This window comes from Camellia sinensis, chromosome 7 (assembly GCF_055761805.1).
Source record: "Camellia sinensis isolate YWXY chromosome 7, ASM5576180v1, whole genome shotgun sequence".
Classification (NCBI taxonomy): Eukaryota; Viridiplantae; Streptophyta; class Magnoliopsida; order Ericales; family Theaceae; genus Camellia; species Camellia sinensis.
The window spans coordinates 196563643-196578890 of NC_138967.1; the positions used below are offsets into that span (position 1 = coordinate 196563643).

The 15248-nt window shown below is 36.0% G+C and overlaps 1 long non-coding RNA gene across 2 annotated transcripts; it reads right to left on the reverse strand.

The window, feature by feature from the left end:
* Positions 1–11153: 11153 nt before the first annotated feature.
* On the reverse strand, positions 11154–14496 carry LOC114305926 (uncharacterized). Of its 2 annotated transcripts, none has more exons than XR_003644501.2 (3): positions 14280–14496; positions 13762–13813; positions 11154–11679 (listed from the first exon to the last, which is right to left on the reverse strand). It is a non-coding gene; the product is annotated as an uncharacterized LOC114305926 (long non-coding RNA). The 2 variants fall into 2 exon arrangements; XR_014336676.1 differs by having other exon boundaries at positions 13236–13813.
* Positions 14497–15248: the final 752 nt, after the last annotated feature.

The following is a 15248-nucleotide window of genomic DNA, read 5'->3' on the forward strand; positions in this document are numbered from 1 at the left end:
GCTTCACTTGCTTTTCATAGTCAGCCGTGACATCGGCCACCCCCTCATTGTAGCCGTTCTCATCGGCTGCCTTGAGCTCAGCGTTTTTGGTGGCGAAGGCATCCTGAAGTTCTTTTTGGGCTTGGGCCATCTTTTCCTCAGACTCTTTCCTCTGGGCCTCAAGAACCTTGTTAATGGCCTCAGCAGCACCTGCTTTTCATCGGCATCGTCCTTAGCTTTGATGACAGCCTCGGCTTGGTCTTCCAACTTCTTCATTTTTGATTGTAAGCTTTTGTTGGCCCTTTGCAGACTGACAACTTCTCTCTTCTTATCAGCCAGTTCTTTCCGGTTCTCAAAGGATTGTATTGAGAAGGAATGAGCATGCTGGATGGCCTGAAAGTGAACAAGACAAAAGTTATTAGAAAATTTTCTAAGTACAAGAAAGAAAGAAAAATGACCAAATAAAGACACTCACTTGGACAGAGCGCTGGAGCATTAGAGCATAGTTTTCATATTCACTCAACTCGGCGTTTCGGTCGAGATCACCGGGAAGAAGCAAAGCAGTACTAAGGGTAACGCCGACATTAATGTCATCAGCGCTGTCGCTAGCCCTAACTGGCTTGTCCTCCAGTGTGATTTGGGGAGCCCAAGGGGAATCCTGCTTTCGAGACCCCGATGTGGTTGTAGCGGATGACCTCGGCTTCTTTGATTTTGGAGATTTGGATGGTTGGCCCTCGGCAGGCCTCTTCTCGGCGGCAGAATGGGACTTGTCACTCTCAGCAAATTTGGAGATTAGCAAGGTATCCTCAGTATCGACCTGAGTCACCTTTGCCTTTAGCTGAGCCTTCTTGATCCTTTTTGTCTTCAGCTTTGGCTGGGTTAGCACTGATTGGGCATCAACTGAATTAGGAATATCGGCCAAAAGATCCTTAGTAACTGCTTTTTGGCAGCCCATTTCAGCAGCAAAAACTGTTTGGCGTCGTCGACGGCGCTGGGATATTAGGATCAGATATGGAGCCGAAGTTGATGGCTGATCTGCTGGGTCAGAAGTTGATCCTTGATCTAGCCGAGATGAGGAGGCAGATTGAGGAGTTATAGTGGAAGGCGGAGAAAGGATTTTCTTCTTCTTATTGGGGACGTCGGGAAGAGCTAATTCGTAGGTAGGAATGAGATTGAGTAGAAGAGGGGCCTTCCATTTGAGAACTAGCAAATCCAACAGTTTCCTCAAGCCTTTGTTGGGAAAGAAAGACTGACGGAAGCCCTTTGGTGGCTGAGGAAGAGCTGCAAGAAAAACAGACATTAGAAACAAATAGAGTATTGAAGACTTTAAAACAAACAAGTTAATATGGACACAGAGCTCTTACCATTGCCCTCTACAAAAACTGTTCGAGGAAAAGGGTAAAGATGGTGGTCCTCATCTGGAGCGAGCTCCCAGTTCCCCGAGGTAATGAAGTAATCGTCTCCAGCTCCCTTGTTGGAGTCTGGGAGGTCGGCTACGATTTTGTATTCTGTGGATCTCGGCTTGAAGTAGTAAATGTAGCCTGTTTCTTTTTTGAGGCCACACATGGTGTAGCAATACTGGATATCGGCTAAGGTAACCCTAACGTTTTCTTGTTTGGCTAAGGCTATGATGCCATTAATGACTCGGTAAGAGTTGATGGAAAGCTACATTGGGTTCAACTTATAATAATGGATGATCTCACGAAAAAAGATATTGAGTGGGAGCCGAAGTCCACACTCGATGAAAGCTACAACAGGAAGGGACATGGAATCAGCTGTGGGCATGATAGAGTCTTCTTCCCCAGCCAACCTGAGATGGACGTCGACAGGGATGTCAAACTCACGCCTAAAGTGATCTAACTTGGTGAGGGTGTCTACCCTATGTTTCCACATACCCATGATATCGGCCTAACTAGGAGAAATTGGGTTTAAGAATGAAGGTGTTTTAAAAGGGTTATTGGGACCTCGGCAAAAACCTAAAAATTTGTTGGGTAAGAATTTATGGAAATAGTTTCAGTTTTTCCTAAAAAATCGTGGGCTCTACAAACAAATCCCAAATCTAGATCTATGGAAATGAAGATTGAAGGCACGAATCTGGAGAACAGAAAAGCAGGAATGCGATTCAGAGTCAAGAACAGTGAAGGATCATGAAGAAACACAAGACAGGTGTAATAGGTCAAGAACAGTGGCAAAAGTGCAAAAAAGTTGTGAGCAGTGCGAGTATTCAAGACATGGGCAAAGAACAAAATTGTGAAATAAATACGCTCAGATGCATGATTCATGAATCAAATATTCGAGTAAAACAACAATGGCGACTAATGATGAAGCAAAATTTCTTAGAGCATAACAAGAACTAAAACCAGGAGGAATTGTGACTTACCAGAGAAAAGAAGCCGATGTTGAGATCGCTGAAGTCAGAAGAATGATGGCAGCAGAACAGATTGGCAAGAACCTCGCTGGAGGAAATGGACGGAGCAAGTTACAGAGCTTTGGAAGCTTGAGCAATGTAGGATTTTGAAGGGAAAAGTTAGAAAGATAAAAAAGCTTCAGATGCGAAAGTGAAAAGTGAAGAGACGAAGAGAGAGGATACTGATTTTGTCAAAAAACGTGAAAAGGCGGCAGAAGGGAATTGATAACCCTAGAAATACGGATTCGTCAGATGGTGCACGCACGCGTGAGATGACTTACAAGCGCGTACGGAGTACGATCCAGTAAAAGAAAGACGCGTGGCTGAAATGGTTGAGTTATTTTGCATGACAGCTTATATGCGTGAAGGAAATCTTGGATACTTTTAACCTTAAAGATACATGTTGGCCTATATGATGATCTCGGCTGAGAGACTTTAAACCGATGCATTGATAGGAAGTTCTGATATAGGTTCCATCACCTCAGGATGCCGAGGTAATAGAACCTAGGGGGCAGTTGTGGGGATATATTTTCTGAGTACCAACACGTGGCCAAGGTGACGCCGACGTGTCAGCTGAGGTGCCATGTGTCCTGGTCATGACGCCAAGGATATCTTGGCAAGGCCGAGGTTATCTCCGAAGATATCGGAATCCGAGATAAGCGGATAAGGCACAGGAGTCCTAGAATGAGGAAGGACTTTAGCGTGGATAAGGATAACACTCTTAGGGAGTTTATCTTTATCTCTTGGAGAGTCCAGGATAAGCACTGAGCAGAAGTCCATTGAAGCTAGGCTTCTATGGGGACTAAGATTGAGGTAACTATAAAAGAAAGGCACTACCGATGGGTCTAAGGTACACAATTTATATTCTGAATCGTGAGTTTAGCACTATTGATTATCTTTGAGAGATATACTGACTTGATCGTCGGAGTGCCCCTGGGTGGACGAACCACTGCCGGAATCTTCTCTTTCTGTTGCAGGTCAGCCAGGTGTCATCTATTCTGCCAGTACTCTCCAGCTGAATACTAAGTTGACAGTGTGATCGAAAAATCACTCACACACTTATCATATGAAATTGTCCACCAAGTCCACTAATAAAATCCACTAACAAAACAATAATCCAAGTACTAAAAGCATAGTCCTACTCTCGGCACTCCCACAAGTAAAAAAAACCCCGCGTAGCTCTACTCCTCAGAATTTGAAAATAAATAAATAAAATAAGGGTAAGCTAGATAGCCCAGTAAATAACCAACCATCACTGCTAGCTGGATCAAGTATACAAAAATAAGTAAATAGTCGGTAACCAATAAATATAATTTTTGCTACAATTCAATAAATGAACAATTATTTGTAAGATGGTTTCTTAACTAAAAATAAACAATGTACAATCCATTTTAATTGAAAAGCCAACAAGATAATTCAAAGTAAATTCGTTGTTGAAATCGATGGTTCGATATTTAGATGGTTCAATGATTTGATTCACAAAACCCAAGTCTTGGTGACTACGGTCATTTAGCCCGTGACAAGGCCCAGAACCACATATAGGCCAGTGGTAAAACCTCAAAAGAAACTAGTTTCTGTGTCAATAAATAACCCCCATTGGCTAGGGTCCAAATCATAGTCAGACTAGAGTGATGTTAAAAAATTCAAACAATACACAACTTTAAAATAAAATATTCGATATTTTTAGAATAAACATTTGGTACAATTTTCAGAATAGTTTCACAAAATATTCAAATAACTTTCATAATAATATTCGATGTTGTTTTATATTTGACCCATATTTTATTTTAAGAGAACATGAAGGCTATAAATAAATATTTATAATTTTAAATGATTTAGTAGGAATAAAAATGAACCAACAGTGATAGAGGGTTACTTACCTCAAACAGCTAAAATAATATTTCCCAAGCTAATCTCAAATTACCAAGATCCACCTCAATCTCACAAACCTAATAAAATATTACACCACATAAACAATTATTATTTGCACCCATCCTTCTCTTCTTGTAGCAACAATAGAATAAATTAATCCAATTGTCTATTAGGGACCCCCACAATTCAGCATCAAAACAAAGCCATCACGGCTTCGGAAATTCTCAACCTATATTATCCTATTGTTGTTCATACACATGTATAAATTTGTAATTGCTTGTAGCCAATCTTGTATCCCACAAACACACCACCACTAAACTTAACCCATCACATATTAATCTCAAAATATGAACCACCCAAACTGAATGCAAAATACACTCTAAAATTGAGCAAAATTGAGACCCCCAACATAGACTACATCAATATAATTATTTAATCATATATGCCCATAAAATCTTCTATTGATATATTAACACTAAAATCATAGATAGGAATACAATAAAATAAATCTTACCTAAGTGATGAATAGAGAAAAACCACCACTCTATGAATCCTCCTTCACTTTTGTTTTGTTTTGTTTTGTTTCCCCCCCCCCCCCAAACCCTTGCTTGCTGCCTTCACCTTTAACTTTTCCAAATGTTACCTTCACATTCTGCAGCATACACGCCGCTCCGTTTTCTTTCTTTTCTTTTTTTTTCTTTTTTTTTTCTTCTTTTACATAAAGGGTTATTAACCTAATTCCTTAAAATTACTAAATTACCCATACAAATGAATTTAACTACTACTTTATCCAAAAATAATTCTACATATATCTTGGGTTTTACATAGATAGACCAATGTAGAGTTGAAATAGTACAAACCCGCCAAAACCCAAAAGCCAAGCAGTTGAAGAGGAGTAGTTTAGAAGCATAAGGGTATGGCCTCAAGTGGGCCAAAAGAAATTGAGAAAGAAATCAAAGAAATGCGCAAATAAGGCAAAACAAAAATCTAATCTTTGAAGAGAAAATGTAGAAAGAGAATGTATTGAGAGAGAGAGAATGAAGAGAGAAAGGAGAGAAGAGATATAAAGAGAGGTTTTTTTAATGGTGGAGAGGATGAGAGAGGGGACAAAAAAAGCAGAGAAAAAGTGAAATAGTTAGTGGGGGGTTTGTTAATGTGGAGGAGAGAGAGAGGGAGAGAGGGACCTTAGAAAGCTGGAAAGGAAAGCTTGGTTTGCAATGGAGGAAACCAGATAGAGAAAGAGAGGAAGAGAGAGAGACAGTAAAGGGAAAGAAAAAATGAGGTGGACAGAGATTGCATTTATAGCTGGGTAAAGAAATTTAATGGAAAAGTGAAAAACCCAACAAGAGAAAAAGAGAAAAATGTGAAAAATGATGTGTGAGGGAACAATAATTAATACTATTGACTCATAAAATTTTAAAAAAGGGAAAATTAGTCTAAGGTCTCTCTCCCATTTTTAGTAATGGAAGATATTTACAATATTATTTTATGATGTCTAAGGCCCCTCAACCCCACACCCATATATCACAAAGAAATTTGACCTTCTCACATCAAACCTCATTTCTCTCTCTCTCTCTACTTTCTTTATTTCATCTTTCTCTCTATTTCATCTCTCTCTCTCTCTCTCTCTAAATCCAAACCAAAGCACAAACTTTGGGTTCCTGGAGAGCAGTCCAGTTCTGCACGGAGAAACAAGCCTGCTGACATCAGATAGAACAAGCAGCGAGTTTCCCGTACAGAAAACCATATATATATACATCATTTTATAGTACTCAATTTACCAAAATTCATTAGCAATGGAAGCAGAATATTGGATTCACTTTACTCTGAACAATAAATAGAGGTAGAGGAAACTGAATTTTTCAGCCATATTGAACCAGAGTTATTTGCATCAAATCGTTCTATACATTTCCCGTTGCCAGATAGTGGCCTTATGAATGAGCAGGTGATTCTATTTACATCTTTTCATGATATTTCTTCGTTGGACTTTTGATTACAATATTGGCATCTGGGGCCTGATCTGATATTTGGGTCAAAATCATGAATCTAAGTTTGAGCTCACAGGCCATTTAAATTATGATTTCTGTTGTAAATAAGACAAATTTATGTGCATATACACACCAAAAGACATGTCAGAGGCTTGTAACACATAATACATGTAATTAAGTTATCAATCTTTGGATGGCAGATCAAGCGTTTTCTTTTGCTGCTTACTGTCAAAGATACAGCTGTGGACATACCCTCAAATTTGGAGGCTCAGAGACGTATTTCATTCTTTGCTACATCCCTCTTTATGAATATACCTAGCGCTCCTAAAGTGCGTAACATGTTGTCATTCAGGTAGATACTCTTTTGTATTATTTTCATTTCTTTGTGATTTGTGGTGGTATGGTGTTATTTTCCTTAATATGTATTTGTCATCTTTTGCATGTACAATTTGTAGAAAGAAAGAAATCTAATAAGAATTACCTTTTTTTTAACATAGAAAATATTTCCCAACTAAGATCAAGTTATGCACCTCATTTCTCTCTCTCTCTCTGCCTTCTCTATTTCATCTCTCTCTCTCTCTCTCTCTAAATCCAAACCAGAGCATAAACTTCGGGTTCCTGGAGAGCAGTCTAGTTCTGCACAGAGAAACAAGCCTGCTGATATGCAAATAGAACAAGCAGCGAGTTTCCCGTATAGAAAACCATATATATATATATATATATATATATATATATCATTTTATAGTACTCAATTTACCAAAACTCATTAGAAATGGATGCAGAATATTGGATTCACTTTACTCTGAACAAGAAATAGAGGTAGGGGAAACTGAATTTTTCAGTCATATTGAACCAGAGTTATTTGCATCAAATTGTTCTATACATTTCTCGTTGCCAGATAGTGGCCTTATGAATGAGTAGGTGATTCTATTTACATCTTTTCATGATATTTCTTCATTGGACTTTTGATTACAATATTGGCATCTGGGGCCTAATTTGATATTTGGGTCAAAATCATAAATCTAAATTTGAGCTCACAGGCCATTTAAATTATGATTTCTGGTGTAAATAAGACAAATTTATGTGCATATACACACCAAAAGACATGTCAGAGGCTTGTAACACATAATACATGTAATTAAGTTGTCAATCTTTGGATGGCAGATCAAGCGTTTTCTTTTGCTGCTTATTGTCTAAGATACAGCTACGGACATACCCTCAAATTTGGAGGCTCGAAGACGTATTTCATCCTTCGCTACATCTCTCTTTATGAATATACCTAGTGCTCCTAAAGTGCGTAACATGTTGTCATTCAGGTAGATACTCTTTTGTATTATTTTAATTTCTTTGTGTGTTATTTTCCTTAATTGTATTTGTCATCTTTTGCATGTACAATTTGTAGAAAAAAAGCAATCTAATAAGAATTACCTTTTTTAACATAGAAACTGTTCCCAACTAAGATCAAGTTATGTTCTTGGCATTTGTCCAAACCAGAGAATTTATTTTTGGAAACCAGAGAATTTCATATATATTTTTGGACCAACCCAATTCTCTGAAATTGGTCAAAAACACAGAGAAATTCTCTAGGAAGTCTAGAGAAAGAATTTCTCTTCTCTAGGAAGTGCAGAGAAATTTCCAGAATTTCTCTGGAGAATTTTTTTGGAAAGAAAATCTCTGGAGGTCTAGAGAAAGTTTCTCTGGAGAGAATTTCTCTAGAGAGAAAATATTTGAGAAGTCTAGAGAAATTCTCTGGGTTGAATATATATGAAATCATTATTTATTTTTGGAAAAATATATATGAAATTCTCTGAGAATTTCTTTAGACCAACCCAATTTTCACTGAAGTAGAGCACTAGTCCTCATTGTTGTCCAGAGAAATTTGGATTTTCTTTGTGATATGTCCAGATAAATTTGGAATTTTCTCTGTGATTTGTCCAAAGAAATTCTCTGGATCGAATTTTCTCTTGATCAATATTGAGGGACCTTAGACATTATGAAAATATTGAGTGTCCTTTATGCTATAAAATCTTAATACCAGGGATCTTAAAAAAAAAAAATCTCCTTTAAAAATTTATTATAGATTTATTAAAAAATTATTTTTTTAATTATCAATATTTGTAATTATTTTTTAAAATTAACTCTTAAGTGAAATTTTTCAACAAAAAAAAAAAAAAAACTACAACTATAGGGTGTGTTTGGTGGAATCTTTCTCAAATTGAAAGGTTTAATCATAAGTTAAAAGTAATATTTTCTCAAATTTTTAATAATTAATAGTTTCAATTTATTTAGTTATTTTATTTCATAAATCATAAGTAAATGTTGCGTCAATTTTTTTTTAAATGACTATAATAAATCGCACCAAATAAAGTGATAATTTAATTTAATTTTTTTTAAAGTGATTAAGCATGTTCAGATTGAGTGAATTAATGAAAAAATTATGATAAAAATAATTCTCTCATGTTTGGTTTTTAAATTAAATGAGAAATTATAACAAAAGATTAAAAAATGAATAGAATAAAAATTGGCTTATAATGTCAATTTAATTGTTCACTAAAATTTTAAAGATTTGATGAGAAATGAAAATGATTAGTTGTGCATTTTAATAATATCTAGATTGCCCATGACAATGTAGAGACATAAAATCAAATTCTTACTTATATCTTGAAAAAGAATCAAGTGGCGTTGAATAGTAAATTGTTTAAAATTTGATTTAAAAACTTAACAAATTTAAAATTATGTTTAAACTTGATTTATTTACATAAAGAACCGATCTCAAACGAATTGCTTACCTTAATATAAGTCGAGCCGAGCAACAAGTCTTTCAAGTTTTATTTAAAATTTAACGAGTTTAAGAATATGTTTAGATTTAATTTATTTACATAACGAGTTAATCTAACAAATCAAAAACAAGTTGAGTTTAAATAACTTAACTGTCTTATTTATATCTTTTATATTTTCTTACTCATTCAAATATGATAATGAAAATAAAATTTTTATTTTCTCACCTAAATAAATAAATAAAACAATATATATATATATATATATATATATATAATTGATGGGTATTTTAACCCAAGATAAAAAGAAAAGGTAAAAGAAGAGGAAAAAAAAAATGCAACCCCTATGAGAGAGAGAGAGAAAGAGAGAAAAATAGTCAACCCAACAAGAAGGGAACTCCAAATCTGGCATTAATCTGAGAGGTATAATTACCAAATTATCTTTTAAATTGAACTGAAAATATTTGCCCAATCTATGATAGCATAAGGTTATGAACACTGACTTTGACTAATAAACCAATTGATACCAACCAATAAAGGTCAGTTCAATGCGAACAATTGAATTTAAAAAATATTTGCAAATGAAAATTTTATTAAAAAAGATATGTACTGAAAATAACATTAAAATTGTGTTGATAATGATGGTGTTTTGATTAGAAATTAGCAGAGGTTAAGAAGTCACATAATTTTGTATGAAAAATTTGTACAAAAGTTTAAATTGTAGATCATTACTTTTTAACTTTATGTAATGGTATTCATATTACATTAATTGTTTTTATTTATTTATTTATTTATTTTGTACATTGACATTTGTTGTCATACAATTTGTCATGATCCAAACCTGTCCCTATAGATTTAGTGTCATAACCGTCCAGTAATTCTTGGATTACCAAAGGCCTCTGTATAGAATAACATATAATTAAGGGGCTAGTGGAAGCAGATATATAAAACATTCATAGTCCATTGAGCTATGCAGACATACATGGGACAGATAATTTAGAACTTAGATACATAAAAGTGATGTCATATTTACATTAGTTGTACGTCACCAAAACTCACATATACAGAACTTACAAACCATGTCCGGAAAAAACATAAGAAAAAACAAAACTGTCAAATTCTTATTTCATATAAACTTGATCAGATCTCAAAAGGGAACCTCCTCGGGAGGCACAGAGGCTGGCTGACAAAACCAAAACTCCAAGTCATCAATTCTGAGCCTGGTCACCTACATACATAAATAATTCAATGAGCCGGGGCTCAGTGAATAATAACAGAGTAAAGATTTTAATGAATGATGTCCAGAACAGATTTCAAATCTCTTATCAAATCAGAAACATAATCATGTTCGTATCAGAAACAGAGTCATATTCACATTTGTATTCAAATAATGCGTGGTACATCCATTAGTATTAACAAATTACATTAGTCATTCATGTCAAGTTCCATAATGGAACCTCCGGTATTAGGTATCATATAACATACGTAGGCCACAATATTGTTTTTCCCGGGAGAGAGCCTCATGCCATGGTATTGTTTCCCCCGAATGAGGGCCTATGACCATAAGCCACAGTATTATTTCCCCTAGGCAAGGCCTTTGCTAAGGATACCACAATTACATTTCAAATAATTGGATCATCATTCATGTAATCTCAAAATATCCTTTTGCACCATTTAGAAACAGTTTGTATCATTCAGAAAATACAGAACATTGAATATAGCTTTACAAAGTTATTACTCATAAATAGTTTCATAGATAGCTTCGATAGCAAACAAATGGATCAACAATAAGGGTGTGCGCGGTGTGGGTCGGTGCGGTTTAAGAGAAAAATAGAAATTGTATGGCGGGTAGCGAATTGATAAAAATGTCATTAGAATTTGCCATTTTTCTTACCAAAACCCGGCGGTTTGGTTGGCAAATAATGGAGCGGATTGGCGGTTTTTAAAAAAATATAATTCAAATTACAAAACTTGAATCAAAGAGTAAAAAAATCTAATTTATAAATTAACTGAAATAGTCAAAATTAAAATATTCATCTAATATAACATTATACATTAACAAACAAGTAAACTAAAAGATCTAATTTATAATTTATAAGATTTTTTTTTTTATCTAAATTAATACTAGGGCATGGACGAGTTTTACCAGAATTTTTGGCAGGCATTGTGGTAGTGGTAGAACTAGCAACAGTAGTTCTGCAATTGTTGTAGGAGGGTTTCTGTCACGACCCGAACCCGCCCCTATGGGTTAAGGCCATAACCGGCCAGTAATCACGAGATTACCTATGGCCTCAAACCAAATAAGACAAAACTCATCAGAGTAAAGGGGCCAAACGGAAGCAAATTTAAAACTTTGTCCATAGAGCCGTGCTTATATGCACATCATAACATTTCATACATACATACGTTAATAACTCACAACAGAAAGTATAGTAACATAAAGTTCTATACAGACAAGATCATTCAAATCTAAGTCAGCCAAAACAAAGCTATATACAGACGTACACCAAAGTCCTCGCCAACATGACAAAATAACATAGAATGGCAGAAGGGCGAAGACGTGTCTCGTACATGAGACGCAAGGGCTGACTTTTCAAAACCTTAGTTGTTCCATACAGACTTCACTGGGGCTGGGTTTGGACTTCTCTTGGCTCACCTACAAACACATGAATGAGCGTGAGCGAAAGCCTAGAGAACAATATCAAATAAAGAATATACATTGGAACAATATACACCAAATGGCCTTGGGCCCAATTTATATTTCTACTAATACATACATACATAGACATATGTAAGTTAAGTAACTGCGGTTCCAAACACATCATACGGCCTTGGGCCCAATTCATTAGTGTTAAACTGTTATTCGTGTCAAACTAGCCTTTGGCCTTTTCAAACTTCCGTTTCAAACTGGCCTTTAGGCCTTTCAAACTTTCATATCAAACTGGCCTTTAGGCCTTTCAAACTTTCATTTGTGTCAAAACGGCCTTTGGCCCAACCATTTATGTCAATCGGCCTTCGGCCCAATCATTCATGTCAATCGGCCTTCGGCCCATTCATTCATGTCAAAACGGCCTTTGGCCCATTCATTCATTCTTATCAAAACGGCCTTTGACCCATTCATTTAGTATAACAACCATTGTCCACCAAACGAATCAATGAGCTTATCAAACTTACGTAGAAGTAAGCAATTTGGACAACAACGTATTTCAGATATCAGATATTACTCACCGTGATCGGCTCGTGGATTTGCCCTAGAGCTTGACCCTACACATCATATAACACATATGGGTCACAAACGATTCAATCCGTTCTTTAATTCACATATTCCTCTTTAGGCTTCATTCTTATCTCTTTAACTCAATTACAATGCTTAATGTATGCCTAAGAATGCTTGCAAGTGAAAGAGAACGGAAAACGAAACACAGAACGATCACACAAAATTTTTAGAAACAGGGTCCTCGTTCAAGCGTGGACTTACCCGCTCGAGCGGACCCATGAGGTCTGCAAAAGTACTGGTTATGTCATTTTTACGCTCGAGCGTGGAACTTGGACGCTTGAGCGGAAGTCCATCTTACATAGCTCCCTGCTCGAGCGTGGACTTCCCCGCTCGAGCTTATATCATGTCTGCAAAATATTTTAGGAGCTCGCATTTCACGTTCGAGTGGCGGTTTCCCCCGCTCGAGCGAACACCATGAATTCTGGGTTTTCCAGAATTTGTTCTTGAGTTTAAACCCGACCTTCCAAGGTTCAAAACTCATGTTTTTGGTTCCAAAACTTGCAGATACATTATATAACATGAGTATACAAGCAAGATGAGGTCAATTGCTCAAAATCATGGTCCATTTCTTCAAATTAATCAACATTCCTTTGTATAATCAAGGCTCATGCATTCAAACCTTACATAAGCTCCACATCTTTAATATTCAAACATGCATGCTAATTTTGACTTCATTTCTCTTTCAAATGATGCAAATGGTGTTCATTCCCATGGAACTCAACAAAAACATGCTTGCATGTATGATTCAACTCATAATCTTTCAAAATTCACATATTACATGCTAGATTATGTAATTTCATAGGAATTCTCTACATGCATGCACATATGGACTTCAAATTCATCAAAACCAACTTATTCCATGTTCTTGATAACTATTTAATCTTTAATTCACAAAATTACAACTCAAACCCATAAATTAAGGGTTGATTACTCACCTAAGAGCTTTAATCTCCCAAACCAAGATCAATTCTTGAGTGTAGCTTCAAACTTCCAAGCCTTCAAGACCAAATTTTGATTCTCCTACACACTCTCTCTCTCTAGTTCGGTTCTCTCTTCCTCTAGAGGGCTAAATTAGCCAAAAAATGAAACCAAGAGAGGTGTTGAGTGTGTATTGCCCTTTTTATAAAAGTCCCACTAAACCAATTTAATAATAATAAATAATTGGGCACTAATTCATCAATTTAATCAATTTAATCTGGTCCGATTCAATTTTTCAATTAAACTTCACCGTAGGCTCTAAAAATTATTCCAATCACAATGGCGCAATCAATTTTGGTTTCTGTGGCCGATAAGGCCTTCAATTTAAATTCCAAAGTAAATAATCAAACAGATATTCCTATGGTGAATAGATAGAAATTCAAAACCACATATATTCACACAATTGGCACACAAAATCATATCAGACACATAATCAAATTCATAGTAAGGACCAATTAGCATAATACGGAACAGAGTTATCACAGTTTCCACCAGCAAAGCAGCCATCATTTGTATTTCCCTCATCATCCATTCTCTATTACAACATAAAAAATTTACATGAGTGATTAGTAAATAAATAAAAATTATCAATATGACTTTACATATAAATAAAAATTATCAATGATGATAAGTGTATATAAATACAAAATATCATTGAGTTACTTTTATATATAAATATCAATGATGTAGAAATCCAAAAAAAATTAAGGAATCCAAAATAAAATAAAATATCAATGATGTTATATATATATGTATGTATATAGAGGTTATGTAACCTTTTTCGTTCCTGGGCAGCATCATTGTATTTTTATTACTACTGACGGCATTTTAATTTAAATCATTTTATTTAACAATATATATATGTATATAGAGGCTACAAGCGGGACAAAGAACAGAGAGACTAAAGAACATAGAGAGAGTGATCAGCGAGAGAAAAAAAAAAGCAAAGAGAAAGCGATCAACAAAAGAGAGAACAACGGGAGAGAGAGAGAGCCACGTACTGACGCGACGAGTCGACGATGACGAGTAGGTGCCGATCGACAACAGAAGGAGACAGCGGCAGCGGATGAGACCAAATGTTTGAGACAGACAACAGCGATGAATCGATATGAATGAGATGAAATGTAGGTGTCAATTAGGTTTAATTGAGGAATTATTGTATGTGTGTGAGTATATGTGTGATAGATGTGTGTGCGTGCAATCTATGGCTAAAATGTCTTGCTGTGTTGTGTATGTATGTAACAACAACAGAGGTTTTTTTTTTTTTTTGGGCATCAGAAGTGGGTCGGGTTGGTTAGAAATGCGGGTTGGAAAAATTTCACCCACCACCCGTGCCGACCCGCTAGACTTGGGACCCAACCCGCTCGCTAGAATTAAAAAATTGCGCGGTTTGGAGTGGTTTTGGCGGTATTATGCACAACCCTAATCAACAGCTCACAGCGTGTGACCTACACAAATATTACTGATACACATATTGAAACACACGCTCGGATAGTACTTAACTTATTTCATTTCATTCTTAGTGTGTTTCTAAGTCTTATCCTCATTATTGTGTCTTAATTAGGGCTCGAGAATGCCTAAGATGCAATGAGGATGCCAAAATGTGATTCAAAACACTTAGTCAAATTTGCTAAAAATTGGGTCTTCGCTTGAGCGCAACTTCCTTTGCTCGAGCAAAGGTTCAAAAATAAGGGTGATCACTCGAGTGCAACTTCGGTTGCTTGAGCGGTCTGCAACTCTGCAAAAGTACTGGTTGCATGATTTTTTCGCTCGATGGTCACTTGAGCGCAAGATTGAGTAAATAGGGTCTTCGCTCGAGCGCAACTTTTGTTCCTCGAGCGGTCTACAAAACTTGTAAACTTCTGGGAGCATGAATTTTATGCTTGAGCTTAGACTTCTTTGCTTGAGCGGAGGTTCAAATGTAAGGGTGGTCGCTCGTGTGCAGGTTCTGTCACTCGAGCGGAGATGCA